The sequence below is a fragment of the Solanum dulcamara genome, chromosome 8 (genome assembly GCF_947179165.1).
Source record: "Solanum dulcamara chromosome 8, daSolDulc1.2, whole genome shotgun sequence".
In the NCBI taxonomy this organism is placed as follows: domain Eukaryota; kingdom Viridiplantae; phylum Streptophyta; class Magnoliopsida; order Solanales; family Solanaceae; genus Solanum; species Solanum dulcamara.
In genome coordinates, this window is record NC_077244.1 from 74,062,239 (window position 1) to 74,080,931 (window position 18,693).

An 18,693-nucleotide genomic window follows, 5' to 3' on the forward strand; every position below is an offset into this window, starting at 1 on the left:
TCTCTCCCTACCAAAGCTTCTTATACTCTGAGGAAAATAATCATCACGCCCTCAATTACTATTAGTAGTAATGAACAGAGGTAGCTTTTAACTCCTGTAGGAAACAACACTCCTAACCTAAAGCTCAGAAATGGCAAACAACTTCCCATCTTCCCAGCAACCACAGATCCCTTCGATAACACTCATAACGGCACCGCTTCCTCCAGTCGTGGTTGGAGCTAGCTCTGCAAGAAAGATGCATCACCTTATATGTGAATATCAGAGGGAGATAAGTCTCTCTGCTACTTCGGCACCCAGCCTTCCCGACCCAAAAAATCAAGAAAGTGATGAACCACGCGATAGAGGGACTGGGAACCTAGATATGGATGGAATCACTAAGGCAGACCCAACAAGCGAGAAACATCAAAATGATGTCCATGCAGGAGATGGACTGTTAAACTTCACTTCTATTAAAAAAAAGAAAAAAGAAAATTCACCAATGGGCCCGGACCATTAACTCCCTCACCCTCCCAACATCCCAACCAACTCCCAATAAATGACTCCTACCCCATCTCCTACACCACCGGGAGATGGCCGGTTAAACTTCACTTTGATTAAAAAACATGAAAAAAGTAATAAAAAGAAAATTCACCAATGGGGCCAGAGCATTAACTCCCTCACCTCCCAACATCCCAGCCAACTCCCAATAGATGGCTCCTACCCCAATCCGGCAGAATTAGTTAGTGAATCTACTAAAAAAATGGATTTGGCAAATCTCCAATTAATGAAGTGGAAGGGTCATCCCCTCTCTCCTCCCAAAGAGGCTTCAATGGTAGCGCGTCCTAGCCCCTCTCCCTACCAAAGCTTCTCATACTCGGAGGAAAATAATCATCGCGCCATTTTAGTTGAAGTGACCATGGTCGTCCCATAAACAAATCCCTCAATTACAATTAGAAGTAGTGAACAAAAGCAACTTCTAACTCTTGTAGAAACATCACTCCTACCCTAAAGCCCAAAAATGGGAAACAACTTCCCATATTCCCAGCAACCACAGATCCCTAAAAGAACACTCACAATGGCACCACTTCCTCCAAATCACTTCCCCATGTTGTGGGTTGAGCTATCACTGAAAAACATATGTATCACCTTACATGTGAATATCAAAAGGAAAAAAGTCTCTCTACTACTTCGGCACCCAGCCTTCCTAGCCCAAATAATCAACGAAGGGATGGATCACGCGATAGAGGGATTGGGAACCTAGATATAGATGGAGATACTAAGGCAGACCCAAAAAGCGCGCAACATCAATATGATGTCCATGTAGAAGATGGTCGGTTAAACTTCACTTTTATTAAAAAAAGACGAAAAAAAAAGAAAATTCTCCAATGGGCCCGGACCATTAATTCCCTCGCCCTCCCAACATCCCAACACACTCCCAGTAAATGGCTCATGCCCCATCTCTTACACCACCTGGAGATGGTCGATTAAACTTCACTTCTATTAAAAAAAAGAAAAAAAATCACCAATGGGGCCGGATCATTAACTCCCTCACCCTCCCAACATCATAACCAACTCCCAATAAATGGCTCCTACCCCAATCTGGCTGAATTAATTACTGAATCTACTTAACAAAAAAATGGATTTGGTAAATCTCGGGGGAAATCCCCAATTAATGAAGTGGAAGGGCCATCCCCTCTCTCTCCTACCAAAGAGGCTTCAATGGTAGCGCATCCTGAAACCTTTCCCTACCAAAGCTTCTCATACTTTGAAGAAAATAATTATCACACTGGTTCAGTTGAAGTGACCATGGCCATCGCATCAACAAAGCCCTCAATTACTATTAGTACTAATGAACAGAGGCAACTTCTAACTCCTGTAGGAAACAACACTTCTAACCCAAAGCCTAGAAATGGGAAACAACTTCCCATCTTCCCAGCAACTACAGATCCCTCGAGTAACACTCACAATGGCACCGCTTCCTCTAATCATAATCAATCACAGGTTGATATAGATGCAAATACAATGTCAGATAATCGTGATGCATGTCTGTCCTACGATACACATCTGCTGATCACCACAGATTGGAACTCATGGGGGCCTCACATAGACCATGTATCCACCGGAAAAGACCTCGGCCAATATCTGCCGGAAGAGACCTCGACCATAATATCCACCGGAAAAGACCTTGGCCGCCAGAAGAAACCTCGGCAAATCACCTCGACCGGTAGAAACCTCGATCCCAATATCTAGTACCTCACTCACATCATTTCTCAGCCGTCACAGATAGAACATACACAAAAGTAATGAGTGAAACAGGATAAATATTCACATAAGATGTCATATATTCCACAATCACATAATAGATCAATGCCTCGTAATTCACAACACTTAGACAATTACCCCTATTCAGATTCTACTATCACACTTCAACTCATATAATTCAATTCAATCTAAGGACCCAACACACCCTAATCCCCTCACATAGGAAAATACAAGGTTCAACATACTTAACAAATGTTAGAATTCCACTTGTCTTAGCCAAAAGTCACGAACAATCCCAATTCAAAGCTTTTAACCTCGGATGATACTCCATATCACCACAATCTAATCAAATATAGACTCACAATCACATTTCGAAACTATTGACACTAAAATCAAGCAATTTGGGTGAAAAGGGTAAAATGGTCAAAAATCCCATATCGAAAATCAAACTCGGAATCTGATTATTTCCTTAAGTAATCAGGAATCTAGTGGTGAAAACCATTTCAAAAATGAGGTTAAAATGAGTTCAAAATCCCCATTTCTCCTTCAAAAGTTCATGTTCAAGAAAATCCAAAATCTCCAATTTGAAATCCACAATTCGAAGTTAAAATACGAAATTATTCAATGGAATTTAAGGAAAAGTGTTATAAATACATTACCCAATGGTTTTGTCGTGAAAAATCTCTAAGAAATCGTCTAAACCGAGCTTGGAATGTTAAAAATTGTGAAAATACCTTAAACCTCGTCTAAACCCCTTCAGATGTCGCTTAAGCGACTGGACCTTCGTTTTAATGGAGGTTCTCGACTAAGTGAGTCCCTTCACTTAAGCGATAAGTCTCGCTTAAGCGAAGGTTCTCTTTAGCAAACTTGGTTCGGAACCCCGTATACACATATCATATATGCAACCCTATTAAATTCAACGTTCTAGACTCAATGGAATCAACGGAATTTGAATTTGATGCCTCCTTGACCCGTAATACGATAAGTAGAAATTAAACTAGTTTCGACACTTAAAATACCCTCAGGACCTCTAAAAATTATAACGAAGCCATTTCTAGCGTAAGAATCACATCCCAAAACCATTGGAACAATCAAAAATCCAATCTGAGCACTTGAACCTCAAATGTTGACCAAAGTCAAACTTGGATCAAACTTTAACTCAATTTCCAACTTTGGACCTAAATTCCACGTTTTAACTCCAAATCTGATTCCGACAAATCTCTTAGACCAATTTCCAAATTCTAGAGCTGATGGAATCGAGGGAATTTTATTCTGAGACTCGAAACTCCAAGTGACTTCGAAACTCAAATTTTGACTACTTAAGCCTTTACAACACATTTCTCAAGCAAAATCTCATTTATTCATAAGATTTCCCAAAAACTAACTTTTACACCCAATGTAAAGTGACTTAGGGAAACTAATGGGAAGGGTAAAATGATAATTTTATCAAAATGTCAAAAATAAACTTCAGGGTCACTACACAACTTCTCCAAGTCTTGGTTGGAGCTAGTACTGCAAGATAGATGCATCACCTTACAGGTGAATATCGGAGGGAGACAAGTCTCTCTACTACTTCGGCACCCAACCTTCTTATCCCAAATAATCAAGGAAGGGATAGACCACGCGATAGAAGGATTAGGAACCCAGATATGGATGAAGACACTAAGGCAGACCCAACATGCGAGCAACATCAATATGATGTCCATGCAGGAGATGGCCGGTCAAACTTCAGTTCTATTAAAAAAATGAAAAAAAGAAAAAAGAAAATTCACCAATGGGCCCATACCATTAACTCCCACACCCTCCCAACATCTCAACCAACTCCCAATTAATGACTCCTACTCATCTCCTATACCACTTGGAGATGGCCGGTTAAACTTAACTTCTATTTAAAAAATGAAAAAAAAAATCACCAATGGTCCCGGGTCATTTACTCATTCACCCTCCCAACATCCCAACTAACTCTCAATAAATGGCTGCTATCCCAATCCGGCTGATTAATTACTGAATCTACTTAACAAAAATATGGATTTGACAAATCTCGGGGGAAATCCCCAATTAATGAAGTGGAAGGGTCATCCCCTCTCTCTCCTCCCAAAGAGTCTTCAATGGTAGCGCGTCCTAACCCCTCTCCCTACCAAAGCTTCTCATACTCTGAGGAAAATAATCATCACGTCGGTTCCGTTGAAGTGACCATGGTCTTCGCATCACCAAATCCCTCAATTACTATTTGTAGTAATGAACAGAGGCAACTTCTAATTCCTGTAGGAAACAATACTTCTAACCTAATGCCTAGAAATTGGGAACAACTTCCCATCTTCCCAGAAACTATAGATCCCTCCAGTAACACTAACAACGGCACTGCTTCCTCCAAACAACTTCCCCAAGTCTTGGTTGGAGCTAGTACTGCAAGATAGATGCATCACCTTACAGGTGAATATCGGAGGGAGACAAGTCTCTCTACTACTTCGGCACCCAACCTTCTTATCCCAAATAATCAAGGAAGGGATAAACCATGCGATAGAAGGATTAGGAACCCAGATATGGATGAAGACACTAAGGCAGACCCAACAAGCGAGCAACATCAATATGATGTCCGTGCAGGAGATGGCCGGTTAAACTTCAGTTCTATTAAAAAAAGAAAAAAAGAAAAAAGAAAATTCACCAATGGGCCCGTACCATTAACTCCCACACCCTCCCAACATCCCAACCAACTCCCAATTAATGACTCCTACTCATCTCCTATACCACTTGGAGATGGCCGGTAAAACTTAACTTCTATTTTTAAAAAAAAATCACCAATGGTCCCGGGTCATTTACTCATTTACCCTCCCAACATCCCAACTAACTCTCAATAAATGGTTGCTATCCCAATCCAGCTAATTAATTACTGAATCTACTCAATAAAAATATGGATTTGACAAATCTCGGGGGAAATCCCCAATTAATGAAGTGGAAGGGTCATCCCCTCTCTCTCCTCCCAAAGAGGCTTTAATGGTAGCGCGTCCTAACCCCTCTCCCTATCAAAGCTTCTCATACTCTGAGGAAAATAATCATCACGTTGGTTCAGTTGAAGTGACCGTAGTCGTCGCATCAACAAAGCCCTCAATTCCATAGGAATTAAGTTATGGAAAATTTCATGGGAATCAAATTATGGAATATTTCTTTGGAGTTAAATATAGAAAGTTTTGAATTTTTTTTTATTCCTACAAACTATGGAAAAACTATAGTTGGAACCAAATTATGGTAAGTTTCTATTGAAAAAAATTATGGAAAATTTGCCTTGGACTCAATTATGGAAAGGTTTGAAAAGATTCCTATGAAAAAAAATATCTACTTCACAATACTTCAAACCTTGTCTTTGAAGATTCGACAAGTCGAGCAACCCCAACAAGGCTCAAAGCAGGGGGCATTTTTAGACAGTGAAATTTTATAGATAAATCCATATTAGGTTTTTGATTAATCCTTAAATTCATGATATATTGACCAAGTCAAATTATTGGATAATAAAGTTGGATCAATATTTATGTTAAATTATATGACTTAAATGAAGTTCAAATTATATTTGGACCAGTCAGCGAAGTTGACAAGACGAACCCAACTCATACTCTTCTAATCCAAGGTCCTGTAAAATTTCTTGAAGTCCAAAATAAACCAACAAACCCTAGCACACACCTATAGGGGTCTTCATAAGACTAGAAAGAAAGACAGATGAAGAACAAGAAGAAATACATAAAAAAGCTCTACTCTTCAGTGGTGGTCCCAAGTCTTCCTCATACAGAAGTCTTCGTCTCTAAGTTGTGAGAAAATTTCCATACCTATGTGATTGTGATCAAAGCTTGGCTCCGCATTCGTAGTAAAGTTCCAACAAGTATTCCATCGATTCAAGAACAAAGCAAAACTCTTGAGTTGACAATCTTGGGGAGAAATATTAGAGGATTACGTTTTTTCATTAGATTTTATAAAGATTGTAACCTTCACATAAATTCTTGATATAAATATCAATATTTGTTGCTATTTTTCTTTCTTGATTACTTTTTTTCAGGAACGAAACTTAGTCGCATACAAGGAGTATATATGAGCCACTTTTATAATAATAAAGGATATATGTGAACCACTTTTGAATGAGGAGTATATCAGTTTTAAATTATAAAGTTTAGGAGTATATCATGCTTTTTTTTCAATATTAAATTTAGCACCTAGTTATTAACACTTAAAGTAGTAATTTCAAAACCCATAAAATTGGTTGCTCCTCCCTTAACTAGAGGTCTCGGGTTCGAGTCTGGGTAAGGAAAAATTCTTGGTAGGAAGCGCTTCCCACGAATGGGGCCCTACGCGATGCGAACCAAAATAGTCAGGTCCAATACGGGTAACGAAAACCGAGTGGGAAAACAAAAAAAATCATAAGATTGAAATCCTTACTCGCCTCTACCAAGTACCCTGTCACTCAATGTGCATGGTGTGTGTAATGTGTATATATTCTGACCAACTCCAGCTTATTCTCAACAAAATTGCTTGTTTCAAAGTAGAAGCTCAACAAGTAAGTTATCCATTTCTTGTTTATAGCTGTTTCTTTTTTCATACTTCTCAACAAACTTGTTTCTTGTTTGTTCACATTTTTTTTTGTAATGCTCTTCAATGTGTGCTATTCTTTTGTGAGTTTTACCAGATTGTCCAAGAAGAAGGCACAAAAAGAATGGGAAGATTTTCAATATCCATGAAGGGTTTTGTGTTGTTCTGCCTATGGGCAGTGATTGCGGAAGCGGAGTACCTAAAATACAAAGACCCAAAACAGCCAATGGTTACAAGAATTAAGGACTTGATGAAAAGGATGACTCTTGAGGAAAAGATTGGTCAGATGTCTCAGACTGATGAAAGATTAGCCTCAGCTAATGTTATGAAGCAATATTTCATTGGTATGTTTTGAAAAAGTCATTCTTTATGTGTTTATAGTGATGTTTATAATAGGAAACAACCTCTCAACCCAATAAAAGTACGAGTAAGATTTGCATTCATCCCACTTCCGAATTCTATGGTTTTAATAAATCTCCTACTGCAGTTCGTCTTGGACCAGATCTAGTTCACTGTTCCAAGCGCTAAAGTGAGGCTCAGGATGATGTGGACCTCCTTTACTTGATCGTCAAGAAGCGCTAAAGTGAGGCTCAAAACGTGTTGACTGCTTCACCTCGCTTAACGTGCTCTTCAGTGTCGTCATCAAGGTTCTAAGGCATACTTTCCTCGCCAATGAACCTCTTTTGAAGAGTCGACACCACTAAACAATTGATATTTCACTTTATCATAATTGTTTTTCAATTTCTTTGTTTATAAATTTGTCATTCATGCTTATAAATTATTAGTCTTGGACTAACATATATATTTGTATTTTTTCTCCCCTTGCGCCTTTTTTTGTTAAAGTCCACGCTTTATCTGCGCTTTGCGCTTTAATCCCCAACAGTCCTTAGAGTTTTTTTGCGCTTTTTGCTTTTGATAACACTGGTTCATCCTAACCTCTCCATACCCCGCTTGTGGGATTACATTGAGTATAGCTGCTTATTATAAATGTCATACAAATTACAGAAAACTGATCTAAATCAAAGTGATTGATCCTAGGATGATAGAATCTTTTGTAATAACATTGGCGTTTAAATGAATGGAGCCTTGGAGCAAGAATAAAGTTATTTATGTGTGAAATACGTCACGTGGTTTGAACTGTGAATAGAAATACTAAAGTTGTTTATGTCTGACGTACGTCACATGGTTCGAATCGTAAATTAAGTCACGGCTTGTCTCAAGGTAGGTTGCCTTCACCATACCCCCTTGGGTGCGGCCACTCTCCAGATCGTGCGTGAACTCCGGATGCACAAGACATGGATTCAGCAACTTATGCTTGTTTCAGGGTAGGACACCTACGTCACACTCCCTTAGGGTGCTTCCCTACCCAAAACTCTACGTGAACGCGAGATACTTCATGTACTGGGAATCGCCTTTGTTATACCAAAAGATTTTATCTTTTTAATCCTATTTTGAGGGGGAAAAAAGATATTTAAAGAGAACATGGGAAAGGGGGAAGCCTACTTTCTTTATCCATTGTTATCCTGCATAGTGTAGTTCATTTTATCTCTAGATTGACATGACCAGTCTTAAAAACATGCTCGTATGTTCACCAGACATTCCAGAACTTTGCTCATTTGTTGTTAGAAATATCACGTTTTTAGGTGTATATTTGACTACATAGGTTATCTCATTCAGCTTACAGAAAAGTGATTCTAAATCAGGGTGCTTTATCGTGAAAATGGAGGATCTTTTTTTTGTAATAACATATGCATATTATGGAAAAAAGAAAAAGGGGATTGTTCTATCTTTTACTGTAGTGCATATTGGAATTCATCTTTTATAAAAATTCTTCTGGCAGGGAGTGTGTTAAATGTTCCAGTGCATGTCGCTGCACCTAAGGCTTCTGCTGAGGATTGGGTGAATAAGGTAAACAAGATTCAAAAGGATGCTCTTTCGACCCGCCTTGGTATTCCAATGATTTATGGGATTGATGCAATTCATGGACACAACAATGTCTATAATGCTACTATCTTTCCTCACAATATTGGGCTTGGTGTCACCAGGCAAGTATATAAATTATGCATCTGATTTTTGTTCTGACTATCGGAAAGTACTAATTTTGTGTGCTTTTAGAATGTAGTGAGAGCTCATCTTCTAAATTTGATTAATAAAGATGCATGATAGGTAGTTTTCACATTTGTCAATCATTTGATACCTTAAGATCAAGAAATGATCCTCAGGAGGTCAATTATGTTCCAAAAAGAAAATAATCCGGCTATTTATTTTCAACTTCTCCTAATGCTTCGTGAATCTCCTGATGCTTGTATTTCACCTATTTGAGTTAAAAATTTGTAACTCTAATGCAGGGACCCTGCTCTTGTCAAACGGATTGGTGCTGCAACTGCACTTGAAGTTAGAGCCACAGGAATCCCATATGCTTTTGCTCCCTGCATTGCAGTAAGTTGATATGATATTATTTGAATGAACTTTTTGGTAAAGTTGCATTTCAATTTCTTTGTTATCTGAATCACTGTGTTATGGTAGGTTTGCAGAGATCCTAGGTGGGGCCGTTGTTATGAAAGCTACAGTGAAGATGTCAAAATTGTGCGAGCCATGACAGAGATAATTCCTGGTTTACAAGGAGATGTGCCAGCTAATTTTAGCAAGGGTGTTCCCTTTGTTGGAGGAAAGTATGAATCTTTATCAATTTTCACATCAACTACTTTCCTATTCCTATTAGTGATTTACACCAGTTGCATGCTTAGAAATGAAAATGAAGATCACTTCATCAGAAAACAAAAACAAAACAACAAATGATGATTATGTTACAAACTCCTTAATAAGCATAAATTTTTTTATGAGAAGGCAACAAGACTGGTGGGACTTAGTGATCTTTATTAGTATCAATCTGTCATTTATTCACTTCACATGGAATTTTCTGTCATACTGGGCAAGTTTGGATTTGATGATCTAAGAATCAATGCTATTGACCAATACTTGTTGGCCACAACATATAACTGGTCCTATCATGGTCAAGTATATACAGTAATTATCATGACAGTGACCTTTATCTTTGTATCAAAAATAATTGAACGGTTTAAGTATTGTTAAGTTATGTTAAAGTGAGTTAAAGTATTTTTCAAGATAATGTTTTTTGGTACTAGAATAATTCTAAACATGTTTCTATTTGAGTAACTGGTAAAATTGCTGCCATGTGACCAGGAGGTCAAGGTACAAGCCTTGGAAACAGCCTCTGGCAGAAATGCAATGTAAGGCTGCGTACAATAGACCCTTGTGGTTGCCTTTTTTTTAATATATCTGTCGTCCTTTGTTGTGGAACATTTGCTTGATTGCAGTTTCAACTGGTTAAGGTCAAAGGTAGCAGCCTGCGCCAAGCATTATGTGGGAGATGGAGGCACACTGAGGAGAATCGATGAAAATAACACTGTAATAAACTCAACTACATTACATGGCATCCACATGCCTGCATATAATGATTCCATCATAAAGGGTGTTTCAACGGTGATGGTGTCTTACTCGATCTTGAATGGGGAAAAGATGCACGCTAACCGAAAACTTGTCACTGGCTACCTAAAGAACCAGCTCAACTTCAGGGTAATAATGATTAGCTCGACTCATTCAGAATCAGTAAGTTAAGGTCAAGTAAGGATATATCCACGTATAACACCTATTTTGGCCTTGCATCTTTTTCAGGGTTTCATCATTTCTGATTCGGAAGGCATTGACCGGATTACAAGCCCACCTCATGCTAATTACACTTATTCAGTTCAAGCTGAATTTTAGCAGGAATTGACATGGTTGGTTTGTTATGTTTGATCTCGAATCATTTTTATCAACATGATAGTTTTAGTTACTCTATATGATTGTTTCATCTATGCTGCAGGTTATGATTCCAGTGAAGTATGAAGATTTTATTGGTAATCCGACTCGCCTAGTGAAAGATAATATCATTCCCATGAGAAGAATGCTGTAAAGCGGATATTGAGAGTTAAGTTTACCATGGGTCTCTTTGAGAACCCACTGGCTGACCTAAGCTTGGTAAACCAACTTGGTAGCCAGGTAACTTTGATATTCAGAAACTGTTTCAATTCTTGGGATCCAAGTATGTTACGTGTGATCTATGATGCTTCAACGCCTCTCTGCAGGAGCATCGAGAGTTGGCAAGGGAAGCAGTAAGGAAATCACTTGTCCTTTTGAAGAATGGCAAGAGCACTAGTCGGCCATTACTTCCCATTCAAAAGAAAGCACCAAAGATACTTGTAGCTGGAACTCATGCTGACAATTTGGGTTACCAATGTGGAGGCTGGACAATACATTGGCAGGGCGTCGCAGGCAATGATTTAATAGTTGGTATGTCTTCTCATGTCCTATAGCTTCCACTTCACCACAAGTGACATTTTTGGGCCCTCTTTTGGTAAGGAATCTGCTATTTCGCTAGATAGCAGAAACATGCCTTTTCAGGTTTTACTAATTCCATTTTTTCGTGGGAGATTAATTGTTGGACCTGATAATATGACAATTCTTTTACATGACAATGTATAGAAGTTAAATTGATTAATAGTATAGCCGAGAGGAATTCTTTGGATTTGGCTTGATTTTTGGGATCCCTTATGACCCTAAATCACATATAATATACTTTAAATACTTATGAATCAATCATAGATCATATATACAATTTGAAGCCTTCGAGTTCAAGTCTATACGCATACGAAGAACAGTCCGAATCTTAGTGTAGAAATTTTGAGGTGTCACATATACGTGGGTCCTATTACCTCTCCTGAATTATTTTAAAGTGTAATAAACACACCCTAAAACCTATATAATTACTCACATGAAAGGAGATGTTCTACACTCGCCTCCACATCATCCTTATGTCAGCGCCACATCACTAAATCGGCTGATCAAAAAAAATCAAAAAATCCAATTGAAGTAACTGGCCAATTGAATTGGAAAAAGAAGAAAAGGAGGCAAGGTGTCACTATATTGGAGAATCGAACCGAAACTGGAGTGGGTTGGAGGTGAGGGCTAGGGCGAGGGTGGGGCTAGGAGTGGTGGGGGTAGGTTGGGATATGACGTAGATAATTGATGAATGGGAGGATAAATAAAAATTATTTTTAAAAAAAAAGAATTTAATTTAAATTGTGTTCACCATATATTGCCTAAACTAAATCTCTAATATGCAAAAAAAAATCGAATTTCATGTTAAATGTTTGAGTAAAAAATAAAAAAAATAAAAATTCTTCCGATATTATACAAATTGATGAAATATCTTTAAAAAGATCACCGGCAATTTAAGTATGTTGTGAAAAAAATATTTATATTTCTAAAAATGATAAAATTGGGCTATATTTCATAATGAAAAAAAGAAATTTTAATTAAAAAGTTATTAACTTAAGTTTTAATGTTAACTACTTATGTTTATTAATTAATAATGAAAATGTCCGATTGAAAATGGATATGTGTCCAAATTAATCTGATTTTAATACTTCTTTTTCGTCTCTCACATGCCTCCAAGAGAGTGAACAAACTCTTTGTGCCACCTCAGCACTGAAGGGTGTTGTAACACCCCAATTTTTTTCGCCAAGACTCGAACCATTCTTCATGTGCGTGTAGGATCGAACTCGGTGACTTCTAGTTGTATATATGAGTTAGGATTAATTCCTAAGTATTTAAAGTGTATTAGATGTGGTTTAGGGTCATAAGGGATCTCTAACACCAGGCCGATTCCAAAGAATTTCTATCGGCTAAGTTTTCCGATGAGTCCATATAAAGGTCAACTTCAAACGACCATATCTCCTAGAATATAAAGAATTGGGTGGACTATAACCTATCAAATTAAAGGTCTTTGACTCTTCTTTCCAACTCCACCAAGATTGCATTTTTCTGAGTTCGGAGTCAAAATTTATGCATAGTTGACTAGAGAGGTCTGCGACAAGTCCACGTTGCGGACCTGCAACGAACTTGGACAATTTTTCTAGATTTTATTTTTTTTGTCGACCAAAAAGGTAAGCGACAAGTACGCGTCTCGTACCTGTCACGAAATTGTCCAGTTTTTCAGATTTTGTAGGGGCATCTTGGGAAAATTACCTAATAATATACATATGATCTTGGACGCATTTTAGGGCAAAATTCCATCCCCATCTCAGTTTCTAAGGAGTTTTTCTCTCCAAAACACCAAGAACATTGAGAGCAAAGATTAGAGAAGAGGGAGAGGGCTAGAGTTCAAGTTCTTTAAGTAAGGCCATCAAATCCTCTCTTTGTTCTTCAAGTCAAGTATGTAAGGCTAACCTAAAATATGGATTGAGTTCTTCCATATGCCCCATAGATGTGTTGTATGAAGATTGTGAAAGGCTTGAACCTTCTTTGAAGATTTTCTTGAAATTTTCCTAAAACTCTAGAATATTCTTATATACTATTAATTGATTGATGATTTTCATGACTTGAATTCTTGAATAATTATCTTTCCTATTTATTTCACAAACCGTAGTTACATACTGACTACAATAAATTTTTGTATATAAATTCATACGTATTGATGGTGTTCTCGAGTTGAGTTTTGTTGAGAGTATGAATTCATGTATTCATTCACATAAACTCAAGATGAGATTTCTTTATGTTATAATTTGTCTTGAGGTTGAGATTGATAGTTTTTATGTAAATATTGCTTTCAAAGGGAGATGATGTATTTTTGTTAATGAGTGTGAATGAAATTGAATATAGAGATAAATGGAAATTTTGGAGCAAGATATTTGATGATGATGTGAATGATGGTTATCTTTAACATAGGCAGAATGATTGATGAAGAGGTATGTTGATGATGATGTTTGAGATGAAATGGATTGGAGTCTAATGTGACTACATGATATGTGATTTCCATAATTTAATTTGATTGGAGTCATATGAGTATAAATGATTGTTTGAGAAGGAGTTTTAAATAAATGATTTGTGAACATTTTTGCATAAATTATTTATACAATATTTTGAGTTTAAGGAATGATTATTTTCATCTTTGATTTAAAAAGAGTTTAAGCATGAGTTGAGTTTGAGAAATCTCTTAATTATCATTTTGAACATGAGTATTTTGAGTATAAACGAGTTGAGTATTTTTACATTAAAATGTCTATTTTGAGTTTGAGTTAAGGAGTTAAAATTATGTTTTAAATGCATATAGTATTTTCTGCATTCATTGAGTTGAGATGGTAACAAATTCAAAAAGAAGAGTTTTATGATTCAGATGAGTTGAATATGAATGAAGATCCAATGAGACCAGTTGATTGAGTTTTGAAAAGAGTCCAATGAGACTAAATGAGTTGATTTGAAACTAAGTCCTAAGAGACTAAATGAGTATTTTGAATATTTTACTCGCTTGATAGATATGTACATATTGAGTCTTGGGAGGAGAATTGAGCACCGAATTGAGTAAGAGTATAGTCCATACTCGAACCCCATGAACTATGTAGCCAACGTAGGAAGGGATTGGACCGTTAAAGTCGGATGTTTCCCATGAGATTAGACCGTTAAAGTCAGATATTTCCCATTTCATCGTCCTGAAATGATAGACTTGATTGATTGATGGAACCATAATTGGTTGATTCGTTCATACCCTGGCAAAGTATGGGAGGACATGTCAATGACGTGGCTCGTTGTACATCACCTATTTATAGGTGGTGGAATTGTTGTCGGTTAGAGAAACTCCCAAATTGAGTAGATTGTGCATGATATGATTGGTTTGATTGTGATTGTAGATGATGAGTCGAATTGTAAAACATTGCTAAATTCTAATTTGCATATCTATTGAGTTGAGTCCTTTGACTTTGTTGTTGAGTTGATTGTATATGTTGGATTGGATTGGAGGGTATGTGATTGAATTAGATTAAATTGGATTGTACATGATTGGATTGAATTGGATTGGATTGGATAGTACGTGATCAAATTGTAAATGATTGAATTGAATTGGATTGTACATGATTGGATCGGATTGTATATGATTGGATTGGATCGGATTATATATGATTGGATTGGATTGTATATGATTGGATTGGGTTGGATTGTATATAATTGGATTGGATCGAATTGTAAGTGATTGGATTGAATTGGATTGTATATGATTGGTCTTTGTCTAAACTGTGTTCTTACTTTAGACTTATGACATCATGATTGAGTCTCTCTTATCTTTATGACTTGATATATTTGAACCTGTATTGTTCTATCTTGACACATGTTTCATTCTTCCATATTACATACTCGTACATTCCAAATATTGACGTCCATTTGAACCTGCATCGTTGCATGATGCAGAGACAGGTTTAAGAGATCATCATAGGTGCACCGTTTAGGATCTGTTCACACTCAGCTTATTGGTGAGTCCTCCCCTACATTCGGAGGACACCACTTATGTTATTCTTGCGTTGAGTTTAGTCTTTTCATTCTAATTTGAGGTAGACATGAACTTGTCATTGGCACCAATTAGATAGTAGTGATAGATGCTTCATACACTAGATAGTGATGAATCGATTGAGTATTTTATTTTCTTGAATTGTTTTTGTCAAACTATTTAATGACATAGATTGGAGTTCGATTTGTTGGCCCCTGGCCTTTCTTTATTGAGTTAGATTGTTGATTGGGATTGTCCACCTAATTATTTCTTTATTTTAAGTCTTCCGCTAATTGAATAAATGAACGGATGTGTGATCAAGTCAAGTGGTTCGCTTGGGAGCCAGTAATGGTTTCTGAGTGCCGGCCACGTCTAGGGTACCCTCCCGGAGCGTGACAGGTGTGTTTATTACACTTTAAAATAATTCAGGTGGGTAATAGGATCATGTATAGTTAAGGTGTGTCCTGGCGATTTCGGTTATAGTTGAGGAGGGCACTTGTATATTATCCCTTTGAGTAAACAAGTCAAAAATACAAAATATACGTATATATATGGAAAACTTTAGTGATTTAAGCTTTCCTCGAAACCAATTTTTCAAACATGATGGAATAGACGAATAAACAAAGCCATCTTTGTTCATATATTACATAAGTACGTTTGTATGAAGTAAACGTTACATCAATAAAGTTAACATTTACAGAAATGATCAACACCCATTTCTCATTAAAGTTAGCATTAGTAATCCACAAAGCCAACTAAGATGTAGTTGATGTAATGTATATGTATATAAAGTTTGTACTAATTGCTGCACAAGGTGTTGTTAAGCTTTTAGATTTACCTTTGTCGTGGTGGTTGAATGAAAAGCTATTTTTCTATGGTTTTAGTGAAGTGTGAATATTCTGATTGTGGCCGGGAGTGTACTGAGTGGTGGAGGAAGTGTGCCATTTCCACAGCATTCTTCGCAGATTTTGAAATGTTTATACAAATGTGAAATTCAAAGTAACATACATTGATTAGCGATTGTGATATATAGTCTAGACTTGAATATTTGGACACAATATGGCTTGAAAGTTTGTTCTTTTCTCATTTTGGTTCTATGCCTGTGGATTCCTTAGATCACATTGCATATATGTGGGGGGAGGGGCTGACATGTTGATTTAGAAAATTTCCGAGTCTCTCATCAGGAGTAGTTTCGAGAGGATGAGTATTTGAAACCAGCACACTCTTGGGGAGAATTGAAATTAGATCCTGTGTTGGAAATCTTTCTTTAAACCTTTGATCAATTTTGCTGACAGAAATGGGGGTGATGCTTAGACATCCCCTATCTATCTTTACTGATCGGGATGAGATTGGAAGCGTGGCTTCAAGAGTCTGGCTGAAAATTTATTATGCCGTAAGTGTTATTCTCAGGGAATTTGGAAAGATCACACTCAAATAAGAGATATTTTGTTGATATATAAGAGATTTAACAATTTAATTGGTTATTTTACTACTTTTTCTTGAAGTTCTTTCATCTCATTTGCTGATTCTTGGAATTATCTCAACTTTGTAATAGAGACCTACAACTTGTGAAGCGGATTGGGGCTGCAACTACCCTCTGAGGGAAGAACCACAGGAATCCCTTACACTTTTGCACGGTGCATCGCAGTGAGTACCATCACATCATATGCAATCTATATATTCTTTATTTGATATCTTTCATCATTGGTCTGTGTGTTCGTCTGCAGTAAAACACTTTGAACATATTTTCAATCTTAAACCTCCTATTATGGATCTCACAATTCTTGATTGCATTCCTACTTGTATTGTCATGAGGATAATACAATTAGCAGTGTGATCCTTTGGACAATGCCAAACCAAGGAAGTATCAATAATATTAATACCGATGGGAGATACACAGATCATAATGACAATGCAGGGATTGGGGGGATAGCCAGAGACTGCAATGGGGATTTTATTTCCGCTTTTACTATTCCTGGACAGTGCCAAAATCATAATATAGCAGAGGCTCTGGCTGCTCAATATGTAGGCCAATGGATCAAAGACAACAATCACAGGTTGTGCACAATTGAGATAAAAAAACGCTTTGATTATAGTGAATATGCCGAAGAAGAAGAAGACCAACAACCTGAATTTGAAGACTTTTGTGGATGAAACTGTGGGCTTGATTGATGGAGAAGATATTACCTTCTCACACTGTTATAGAGAAGCTAATAAAGTGGCGGATTATCTAGCAAAGTTAGCCGCTACTCTTGATCCTGAACTAGTGTTATAAACTTTAGACCATATCTTTCTGGTTTCCAGAACAGCTGCAACTTGTGCCCTGTTTGAAGAATGATCTACAGATCCGCTGTGCACGTAAAGATTAATGCGACTTTTGAATTTATTTTAGAGATCATGCTCGATGATCGTCAAAAATTGTAAATTAGAATTATCATTTCTTGTAGCATCAGACTGAACAAGCTCTCATATATATATATGGACAAATACAGGAACTACCATTTTAAATGCTGTGAAAAACACAGTCCATCCATCTACACAAGTGGTCTACCAGGACAATCAAGACGTAAACTTTGTTAAGTCTAACCACTTCTCCTATGCCATTGTTGTCATGGGTGAGACAGCCTACGCAGAGATGTCTGGCGATAGTGCAAACCTTACAATAGCTGAACCTGGTCTGAGCACCATATCCAATGTCTGTGGGGTTGTGAAGTGTGTGGTAGTTGTCATTTCTGGGCGTCCAGTTGTGATGGAGCAGTATCTTGCAAATATAGACAAGTGAAGGCCAAGGTGTTGCCGATGTTCTGTTTGATGACTATGGATTCACAAGCAAACTCATGCGCACTTGGTTCAAGTCAGTTGATAAGCTTCCCATGAATGTTGGTGATCCACATTATGATCCTTTGTTTCCTTTTGGATTTGGTCTCATTACTGAGCCTCTTGAGCTAAAATTCACCAATGGGCCCGGACCATTAACTCCCTCAGTCTCCCAATATCCCTACAAACTCCCAATAAATGGCTCCTACACCACCTGGAGATGATCGGTTAAACTTCACTTCTATTAAAAAAAAAAAAAAAAAATTCACCAATGGGTTCGGACCATTAACTCCCTCACCCTCCCAACCAACTCCCAATAAATGGCTCCTATCCCAATCCGGCTGAATTAATTGCTGAATCTACTCAATAAAAAAATAGATTTGTCTAATCCCAGGGGAAATCCCCAATTAATGAAGTGGAAGGGTCATCCCCTCTCTCCTCCTAAAGAGGCTTCAATGGTAGCGCGTCCTAACCTCTCTCCTTACCAAAGCTTCTCATACTCTGAGGAAAATAATCATCATTCCGGTTCAGTTGAAGTGACCATGGCCATCGCATCAACAAAGCACTCATTTACTATTAGTAGTAATGAACAAAGGCAACTTCTAACTCCTGTAGGAAACAACACTCCTAACCTACAGCCCAGAAATGGCAAACAACTTCCCATTTTCCCAGCAACCTCAGATCCC

General features: G+C 37.4%; 1 pseudogene; it reads left to right on the forward strand.

Annotated features, from left to right (window-relative positions):
* The first annotated feature begins 8,108 nt into the window (after positions 1-8,108).
* LOC129900169 (uncharacterized) lies at positions 8,109-18,231 on the forward strand (annotated as a pseudogene).
* The last annotated feature ends 462 nt before the right edge of the window (positions 18,232-18,693 follow it).